Source organism: Macrotis lagotis, chromosome 6, assembly GCF_037893015.1.
Source record: "Macrotis lagotis isolate mMagLag1 chromosome 6, bilby.v1.9.chrom.fasta, whole genome shotgun sequence".
NCBI lineage: Eukaryota > Metazoa > Chordata > Mammalia > Peramelemorphia > Peramelidae > Macrotis > Macrotis lagotis.
The window spans coordinates 206156315-206167295 of record NC_133663.1 but is presented as its reverse complement, the minus strand read 5'-3'; the positions used below and the strand labels follow the sequence as shown (position 1 = coordinate 206167295).

The following is a 10981-nucleotide window of genomic DNA, read 5'->3' as shown; positions in this document are numbered from 1 at the left end:
TCACCCAAACACTACATTCTTTTTTTTTAAAAAAAACAGTTTTTAATACCAGAAATAATTATAACTGCCTAAATATTTTATGAGGAGTTAAATACCCCAAAGCTGTTTTTTAAAATAAAACAACTTGGTTTTGTCTATTAAAGTTCTCATTTAGACAAAAATATAGCTTAAGCAATTCATCTAAATGGAATGTTTTAATTTAATAGATTAATCTTCTTTAAGAAGTAACCACTAAACAATTAAAAACCCATTTATTTATAGCATTTAAAAATGTTTTCTGCAAAAATAAAAACATCTCCAATATGCTTGAATTGGTCTGTTGTTCCAATAAGCACAGAATTATGAATAGCAAAGAAGTATGCTAGTTGATTCAAAAGAATCCAGGCAATATAAAAATACATTTTAATATACATCAAAGTAAGTGTTTATGTTTTCCCTTGTATTTTCTTTAGAAGATATTCCATTTGTAAGTTCAGATTTGGTTGGCCTTTTTTAGTTCTTTTGCTCAATATTTTATATGCTTCCATTTTCTTTTTTTTGTAGAGCTGTTGTGCTTCTTCTCTTTCTTTCTTTCTTTTCTCAAACTACTATTTCTTAGCAGCATGTTTAGCTTGTACCCGTTCATACTCTTCTTTTGCCTTTTGGCTTGATGTTTTTTTCTTACTTCGTTTTGGAGTGGCAACTGGATTCACTGTTGAGCTACATTCTTCTTCTAGCAAATGTTGTTTTTCTTTCGTTTGTCGTCTCCTGAGCATTTCTTCTTCAGCTAAATACAGATGTTTTAAATGCTCTGGATATCGTTCTGTAAACTGAGATTCTTGTGAAATTTGTGCCTTTTTTTCTTTCCTTAGCAATTTCTTGTATTCTTGTTGAATTTTTTGCTTTCTCTGAAATGCAAATCCTTGTTCCTTGGATGCTGCCGGAGAAAATATGCTGTAAGTACAGCTGCCATGTCCGCCGCTCCTGAAGCTGCTGCCGCTGCCCGTGCTTCTTCTTGAGCCCGACCACTCTGGCCCACACGACCTCAGCCCGCTCCGCCGCCAGGTCCATCAAACACTACATTCTTAACCAGTTGTTCACTTCCTAAAGAAAAAAATTACTGTGACTTTATTTTATAATTTTTTGAAATATTAGTGTCATTTTTTTTCCCTTGGTCACTTCAGATCTTTCAGAAAATTCTTTTTTATTTCTATAGAAACCTCACTTGCATTCCTTCTCCTTTTCATCTTAACTATGGCTAGGCATTTCTGGGTTCCTTTTGTCTTCTTTAGTAGTAAGACCAGTCCAAGACAGATAACTGTCCTTTGGTCTCCAAGGTTATGACAGGAAGAAAAGCAATGCATGATCAATGAAATCAATCTAATACTCTATTTAATTTTTGATTCTTAGATGTGTTTTCTGAACTCCTTGTGGCTATTAATGCCTTATCTCCTAATCATCCTCTTAAAAATATCTTTTAATACCTCTGATGAATTCAATTACCACACTCAATTTCTATCTTTTGACTGGTTAGCAACTTTAGAATCATATCCTACTTTTCCATTTTTCAGACTTCCCTCTTGGTTTCATCAATTTTCTTGATTTATAATTTACTTTACCAATTTGTTTCACTTGACTCTCAGTTGCCTTTTCCTTATTTTCTTTGCTTTCTAAATTGTTTTCTTTTTTCTCTTCTTTTTTTTTTTGTGTTCTTGTGTTCTTTCTTTCTGTGATCTTATCTTATGGAAATCAGAAATAGAAACCTGGATAAGAAGATTGCTTCCTTTCACTACAATTTCTCCAGGTTTCTTTCCTCCATGTGTAAATTCTTACTTTCTTCAGAAACTCAAATTTTCTAAATCATCTTCACAACTTTATTTTTTATCTCCTAATGTTATAGATGAGTATTTAAGAATGAAAGAAGTTAAATGAATTAAAATTTTTTTAAAAATCCCTCTGAATTTAAAAATTATTCACATTTCAATATATGAAAAGAACATTATATACAAAATGGTATAGTTGTATTATAAAGAATTTGTTTTGAAAAATTAATTTAGCAATTTATAATTAAATTTTTCAAAAATTCTTTGTTTTTCCTACTGATTTCTTTTCATTTTATGAGTATTTAAAAGTATTTTATTGATGTTTCCTCCCTCCCTCCCTCTCTCCCTTCTTTCCTTCCTTCCTTCCTTCCTTCCTTCCTTTCTTCCTTCCTTCCTTTCTTCCTTCCTTCCTTCCTTTCTTCCTTCCTTCCTTCCTTTCTTCCTTCCTTCCTTCCTCCCCCCCCACTCTCTTTTTCTCTCTTTCCTTTTTTTAAATTAAGCATTTCTATAATTAGCCACTGAGGTAACTGAGAGGATTAGAACAGTAAGTAGTTAAGAGTGCAAACTGAGTGAAACACACTGACTCCAACTTGTGACTCAATTCTGGAGCTAAGTTAGTTTCTATTAAATTATGGGGGTCTAGTCCAAATTCTGTCTTATGAAAGAACGTTTTTTTGGAAATTGGGAGAAAATTTTATTAACTTGCAGGAATTGGGAAAATCTTATTGTATTTTTGAACCTAGTCCTGTATAGTAGGAAAACTGTATCCATAATACCTGCCACTTAGAGACCTTTAACTAAGGACCTAGGTTATGCTGGCCAAAAACAGTCAGATCCAAACATTAAGGCAAGGAATTTTCTTACAATTGTATTTATCAAGCAAATGTTTCATTTGAAAACTGGATCCCTAACTGATTAATCAACTAGTTTTCATTTTCTTTTGATTTTCACAGGTACAGGTGAATGGGACACCTCTTTTCTTGATTTCAGAATTCCTCATGTTCATTCTCCACCTTGAAATTTGGAAAGCCCCTAATTTTTCCCCCAATTGGAAATCAGATTACCTAATGTTGTATTGTTTCCTTTTGATTAAGAGTTTTATTTGTTTAATTGTTTTTAATGGCTCCCCTTGAATTTGGACTCTAGGCCTTAGATGAAGATTGGTCCTGGTCCTGATTTGTTAAGCAATTGTTATTCAAGGATTTATAAAGCAATATACTTGGAAGATTGAACTTTTAATTTCTTAGTTATTTCATTTTTTACCTGCCATCAAACTAACTCTCTCCCCTCATTTACAAATCTTCCTTGGTAACAAATAAATATATAGTCCACAAAAAGAATTCTATACATAGGCCACATTTGAAAATGTGCATCTCTTTCTCTTCCACTTGTTTACTTCTTCTATTAAGTTAGAAAACCTATTTCATCAATATATTTGCTTATTACATCAATGGAAATTCTTAAGGGTTTTGTAAAAGTCAGGATAAAAATTGTCATCTTAGTTCTACTTACATTACTTTTCATCAGTTCATAAAAGTCATCAATTATTTTTTCTGAATTGATAATATTCCTCATTCCTTTTGACATGATATTTTTCAATTATATATTTTTATACCTTTGGGAATGAAAACCAAGGATTGACCTCACTGGGTCAAAAATATACACAAATCAGTGATTTGGGGAGAATGGTTATGAATTGATTTCCAAAATGTACTTTGGTGAACCCATGCTCCCATAACCCCTACAGAAATTTCCATATTACTGAGAGATACAAAATGGGGCCTTGAGAGATACAAAATGGGGCCTTGAGAGATACAAAATGGGGCCTTGAGAGTTGTTTAATTGTATATATAGCATTCTTATATGATTTATGATTACTTTTTTTTTTTTTTAGGTTTTTGCAGGGCAAATTGGGTTAAGTGGCTTGACCAAGGCCACATAGTTAGATTATTAAGTGTCTGAGGCTGGATTTGAACTCAGGTACTCCTGACTCCAGGGCCAGTGCTACATCTACTGTGCTACCTAGCCACCCCTATGATTACTTTCAATTCTTTATTTGAAAACTGTTTTTTAATCATATCTTTTGACTACTTAATGATTGATGAATAACTCCTGCTCTTACATACTCATTCCTGTGTATTTTGAATATCAGACTCTTATAGAAATTTACAGAAATTACTTTTTTCCCCAGTTAACTTTTTTACTTGATCAGTGGTTTTTTTATAGTCTGATAATAAGCACATGGTCTTGGGCTCTTCAGTTATGTTTTTGAATCCCAACTTTCAAATCTATAACATGGGAATAAGTATAAAGTATATCCTTTCTGTAACTCTCATAGTGTTGCTGTGAACCTTGGACTAAATGTATTTCAAAATATGCAAACTGTCATACTAATGTAAAGTATAATTATTGTGAAAGTGATATGGGTTATCAATATTCTTGTGGTACCATGGTAGCAATAGTGGTCAACTTGCCATATTTCCTTTTTCTTCTGCAGATTTCAGGAAAAAAAACAAGTGTAAGTTAATTAATTAACCAGAATGGGAACATAATATCTAATTTGTCTTCCAGGTGGCACTACATTTGAGCCAACAATCACATTTTTTTTTTCACTTTTTCTTACTTTGTCAAAAGTGAACTCTTGCCTTCTTTCCCAAAGGCTGCAATATTTCCACTACTCACTAGAGGGCACTTGGTAGCAAGTTCTATTTCCCATCACCCTGAGGTCTCCAGGATGCTTTGGGGGTACTTTTGGTTTCATTTTGATACTTAGTTTGACACTTACCTGACTGTATATCGACACACACATATATATATATATATATATATATATATATATATATATATATATATATGAGTATATACATACATACTATACATATATAGCTAGGGATCAAATTGATAGATATAAACACATATATATACATACATATATCTACTTATACATGTTTATGCATATTCTGTGTGTGTGTGTGTGTGTGTGTGTGTGTGTGTGTGTGTGTGTTGAATTGTGCTCTGAAATGTGGGAATTATTCAGATTTCTATTTGGTTTGTAGCCCTGCATTTCGGAAATCTGCTGCTGAAATCTTCCAACTGCATAAGACACTGAAAATTAAATGGATACATGATTTATTAGAGAACAATAAAATAAATAATTATAAATGGATCTGTTCTATAAAAAACCTGTTAAGAAACAGATTAATTTTATCATCTTTAGACAGAATCCTATTGACATAGGAACGATTACTAGTTTCTTGGAAGGAACTTGCTAGGATCAGCTCTAGTCAGAGAAAATAAAGGGAAAGCCAAAGCCTTTAGCATCTAATGCCTTATCAATATCACCAATACTTGAGGTCAAAATTCCCACTGATGCAGGCTGACTTCCCCTAAAACACAGGTCTTACATTGTAAGAAATCTATTTCACTTTCACAAAAGCACCATCTCCTGCACTTTTCCCCAGGCACCACAATTCTTTAGGAACAGAGTCAGCAGTTAAACATTAAGCAGAATTGCCCTTTAGAATTAGTCTGTTCTACCAACAATATGGAAAGACTACCTTGGAATTGGAGACCAGAATTCTGCTTTTCTTTCTCCTCCCTATATTTCATCGATTCCTTTTCCCATCTTTAAGCCTTCCTGGAAAGAAACTATCCATTATAGAATCTCCAGGGACATTATTTGAAATGCTTTCTACAGTTTGCAAAACTGGAGTTTAATTCTGATATATGCATTTTGAAGAAAATGATAAATCATGCTTTTATAACTTACCTACCCTTCACCTACCTTTCCAGGCCTTTTACACCTTACTCCTCATTGGGTCCTCTTTGACCTAGTGGCACTGGTCTCCTGGTTGTTCCTTGAATAAGTCTATCTCTCTTCTCAGGGGCATTTTCTCTGACTTTTTCCTCTCCCTGAAATGTTTCTTTTCCCCTTTGCTCCATATACTGACCTCCCCTGGCTTTCTTTAAGTCCTCATCAAAATCCCATATTTTATTGAAAGGCTTTCACACCCCTCTTAATACCAATGCCTTTCTCCTGCTAATTATTTTCTATTTATCCTGCACATAGCTTGCTCTATACATTTTTGGTTGATATTATTCACTCCCTGGTTCCCTATTAATTGTGTTAATTGTAATGTAGCTGCTGGCTACTTGAGTTTGGTTTTCCTATGAGAAATCATTATTCAGACTTGGGAAAGCAAAGGTGGAAATAATTTATTTAAAAGGTAACAAGACATAGGAAGGGATAGAGAGAGAGAGATTAAACAACAGCCAAGCAGTGTTGCCATGTTCAGAAGTCTGGGGTCCTGATTTGGAGTTCAACTCAGGTTTTTATGTCTTGTCTCTCATCTAGAGGGCAAAAGGTGAACTCCCTTTCTCTTACTGGACCAGGAATTGGGTAGTAAAACCTAAGGAGATCAGGATACAAATTTTACATTAAACAGTGAATCAATGGTAATGGGGATCTCCACACAATTTGAGATTACAAATTGTTTCTGTTACAGTGATAATTCTCTACATTGAGTTAATTTACATCTTGAGTAGGTGGTAGTCAATTTACATCTCCACCCAATTTCTTTCTGTTACATTCACAAATCTCTTCCTCTTTCTCCTGCATCAGTAAGATCCCTAAGGACACCATTTGCCTTTTGCCTCTTTTTTATATTTCTAGCACTTATCACAAAACCTGGCACAGAGTTTAATATATATACTATGGATTGGTGGATTTTTAAATCAGAAATGGTTTTTAAAGCTGACCCTAAACTGTGGAAATCTTAAGAGAAGTAATAGAAAATGTTAGAAGGAGAAGGGTCCTCAGAGATTATTTAGGTCAATTCCTTTATTTGAGAAATATGAAAACTATGACCCAAATCAAGAAGGTTACTTATCCATGGCCACAAATCTAGTTAATGGCCAGAAACTGGTTGTAGAACTAGAGTCACTCAGATCAGTGGAAGTACTCCATCTGCCACTTGGCTATCAGCCAACTTTGGGATCAGAGTTAAGAAGTGTGAACATTAGAATTCAATTTTGGTTAACATCTAGATTTTGTTAGAGACATTGGCTAGAATGAGACTTAGTTTTACTATTCTCCTTCAGTTTAATGTTCATTTCCTCAGAATTTCCTGTCAAATCTTTTTGATTTAAAGAAAAAAACTTTAGCAGGAGCACCTTCTCTTATTTTTACTGTGGCTAACATTGAAAGATTAATTATTTTAAAATCTTGTATTCCAAGTCCTATTTGATAACTTATAAACTACCTTTATTCTTTTTCTTGGGAAGTTACCATTTTGCATATTGAAATTGACATATATTTTGATTCTAGGTTATGGTACAGTTAGCAGTGTTGATTTGGAAATAAGGAGAACTGGGTTACAGTCCTACCTCTGTAAAACCTACCTGTGTCACCTCAAGAAAATTGTTTTTTCTTTCTGAGCTTCAGTTCCCTTTTCTTTCAGATGAAGAAGGTTATAATAGATGATCTTTAAGTTTCCTTTAAGTTCTAAATCATAAGATTCTATTTAACAAATACATGCCTTTAAGGGCTTTGTGACTATTGATGTTTGATGAGAAAGCAAGGAACTTAAATTTTTACAATAGGTGCAGCAATCTTTTAGCTAAGAAAGTCTTCATGGAAAAATGGAAGATTTAGACCTACACATGGGTCAGAAAAAGAGTTCATTAATATGGGACATTGAATATAATTGAAATTTAGCTAGCAAAATTTTTTTTGAGTAAACTTTTCTAGAAGAACTAAAGGAATAAACTCCAATTAGGATTAGATTAAAGAATTGAATACCAGAAGGCAAATGGAGTCCTGTTAATAAGGCATTAGATTTGAATCTATTAGTCTTGATTTGTAAAGAACAGAGGATTTGTAATAAGAAGACTTCATTTCAAATCCTGGTTTAGTTATTAACTACCTGTGTGATCTTGAGCACGGAGAGCAACATCTCTGAGTCTAGAAATTGTCAATAAAAGAAAGTCACTAGAATCACAAAGGATCTGGCTGTACAACGTGGAATTTTAGCTGGGACTTGAAGGAAATCAGGAAAGGCAAGAAATAGAGAGGAGGAAAGCATCCAGCTTCAACATGGATTGTCTTGTACAAGGAACAGTAAGGAATCCAGTGTCACTGGATTTACAAATATGTGGAAAGTGAGGGGATGGAAGATATAAAAATCCTGGAAAAGTGTTGAAACCATTTCTCCTTTAAAAATCCAACAATCCATAATGGATTTGAATGTTAAACAGAGGATTTTATATTTTATCCTAGAGGTTATGGGGAACCTTTGAAGTGCTTTAGGAAGATTACTTTGACAGCTGACTGGAGGGTGGAGTGACATGGAAAGACTCTTGTGGCAGAGTTTTCAACCAACAGACTATTGTAATATTACAGGTATGAGGTAATGAAATCCTTTACGAGGTTAGTGGCAAGCTCAGAGAAGATAAAACATATTCATATTCAAGAAATATTATGAAATAGACAGGTTTTAACAGAAGTTTGGATATAGAAATGCAAGGAAGAGGGAGGAGTCAAGGTTTTGAGCCTGGATGACAGAGAGAATCATGGGGCCCTCAACAGTAAGAGAGAAATTTAGGAGAGGAGAGGGTTTTGGGGAAAGATAATGAGTTCTGGCTTTTGGCCCCATGTATTCACAGCCACATGGTAGCTAAATGGGAGACAGGGTAGCTGTAACTTCTCTTCTTGTAGGACCCCTACCCCTACCCTAAACAAGTTGCTTTTAGCAGCTTTTACAGTATATTTTTTTTGCCAGAGAGAAAATGTGCAAAAAGGGACAAGAGAGACAAACTGATCAAACAACCATAAGATTCTTTGTCAGAATATAGCGCTAACCCCAAAGTCACTCATCCTAGAAGTAGAATCACTAAGCCTCCACATGTCCTTGGAACCAAGAAAGGAATATTGTACATGTTCAGGAATATTGTACCCTCAGGAAGGGTAGTGCAAGTATGCTCTAAGAGTTGGGCCTACATCCTATAATTGTAAATCACCATCAGGTTTCAAGTAGTATCCTGGAGTGGTCAAAGTAACAGCTACTGATAATATTGGCAATGCTCTAAAAGACTGTCCAGATAGGGGTGGCTAGGTGGCAGTGGATAAAGCACTGGCCCTGGAGTCAGGAGTACCTGAGTTCAAATCCAGCCCCAGACAATAATTACCTAACTGTGTGGCCTTGGGCAAACCACTTGACCCCATTTGCCTTGCAAAAAAAGACTATCCAGAGAAAAGTAGAAAATGGGGTGCTAGATGTGTAGGGATTGGTTAAGAAAGGAGAGAGATGGCCAAGGTCAAATCTGAGTTTTTACCTGAATATAAGGAAATTGGAGTATATTGGATAGAATGATAATTAAAAGTAAGTTGACTAAATTAGAGCTAATGATAATACTAGAGAAGCAACATGGTTTAGGAAATAAAACTACCCTCTGAGTCAAGATCTCTTGGATTCAAGGACTGACCTTGATACATACTGAATTTGTGACCTCAGAAATATCATTCAATCTCTTAGTTCCCCAGGAAACTCTCAGAATGATAAATTACAGGTGAGGTAAGTGGAGAGAGAATTCACACAAGAAGTTCCCTGCAATGATGGAATCATTAGGTGTGAATGAGAAAAAGAGAGAAGGAAAGAGTGGTGACAGGAGAAGGACACCTGTAACAAAATAAGTTATTTTCTCTTTTGATTAAGCTTACTAAGTACCAATAAGGCAGTTTCTGCCAAATGGCTTATAGACTATCCAAGAAAGCATTACAGAAGTAATCAAAGAAGGGAGAAAGCAAATGCTTATTGTAAAGATATTTGGTTACACATATGAATTCAATTAGGTTTATGGGGACAGTAAGGTATTAGAGATATGTACCCTATTTTTTCACATGTGGAGCTTTTTCATTTCAAGCCTGGCATGGTCCAGGTGGTTTTCTGACATGCCTGTGCACACACAAAAAAGGTCAGTGAACCTGGGAGTGTTCTGGAATGGAATTCATTTTTGAATTATTGCCTTAAATATTTTTCAAATGTTTTGAGTTATGAAGAACTCTGAATATGATTCATCCAGTACTTTGATTTTTTCATTTTTATACCCATGTGAATATTTTATGGCAAATTTAATCAATTTATATGAATTTTTTTTATTAAAGAAGAAATACTAAGTGGTTATGAACCTTTCAGAATCTCTTTAAGATGACCAGGCAGATGGAAATGTGAGGAGAAATAGCTTTTTTGCTACCCTGTTCAATTACCTTTTTCTAGCCCTACCACAGAGACTCCCTGAAAAATTAACACATTTTATGTAAAGTGATGACAACAATATTTACCCATCTTGAAGGATAGAAAAGGAAAAAAATGAAAGTTCTATAGCTTGAGTGAATAAATTGGATGGAGACCAGATAATAGAACAAGAAAACTGAGTAGAACAGTAGACTCAATGTCTAATTTATTCCACAGATATTTAGAAAGGAAGCAAATATTTCTTAATTATCTTTTCTGTAGGAAACAATGTACCAAGTTCTTTAGAAAGATTATTTCATTTGATCTTCACAATCATGGGAGGTAGATGCCATTATTCACCTCATTTTATTGATGAGAAAACTGAAGCAGGGAAAAGCTAAGTGATTTGCTCAGGATTGTACAGATAATTAGTGTCTGAGGCCAAATTTAAACTTGTTGTCCTGACTACAAGGCCAGTATTCCATTCACTGTCCTGTCTAGGTGCCTCAAATTTAGAATCACAAAATCCAGAGAATAAAAAGATTATTAAGTTTGTTTGTTTGTTGCATGTCCTTTATACATGCCTCTGAGGTCAATCCAATTATTAATCCCAATTTTAGAAACTCATTTAGTTTAGAAAAGATCTTCAGAGACCAAAACATTAAATTAACCATAAATTGTTCTTCAATAGAATGGGTTTTAGGATGATCAATCAATCAATCAACAATAATTTTTAATTGCTCATTACATGGCAAGTACTGTGTTAAGATTTAAAAATTCAAAGAAAAGCAAAAACATAGGCCTCATTCCCAAGAAGTTCACATTCTAATGTGAACTTGAATATAAACAAACTTGAAACTTGAAAACATAACCGAGGTAGGTGGCTCTTAAGTACATGGCTCCCCTGTGATTCAGAAAATCTGCCTAAATTATTTTTGGCCCTCCCTT

General features: G+C 34.3%; 1 pseudogene; it reads right to left on the bottom strand.

Moving 5' to 3' along the window:
* Positions 1–425: 425 nt before the first annotated feature.
* LOC141492318 (thyroid transcription factor 1-associated protein 26 pseudogene) lies at positions 426–1050 on the bottom strand (annotated as a pseudogene).
* Positions 1051–10981: the final 9931 nt, after the last annotated feature.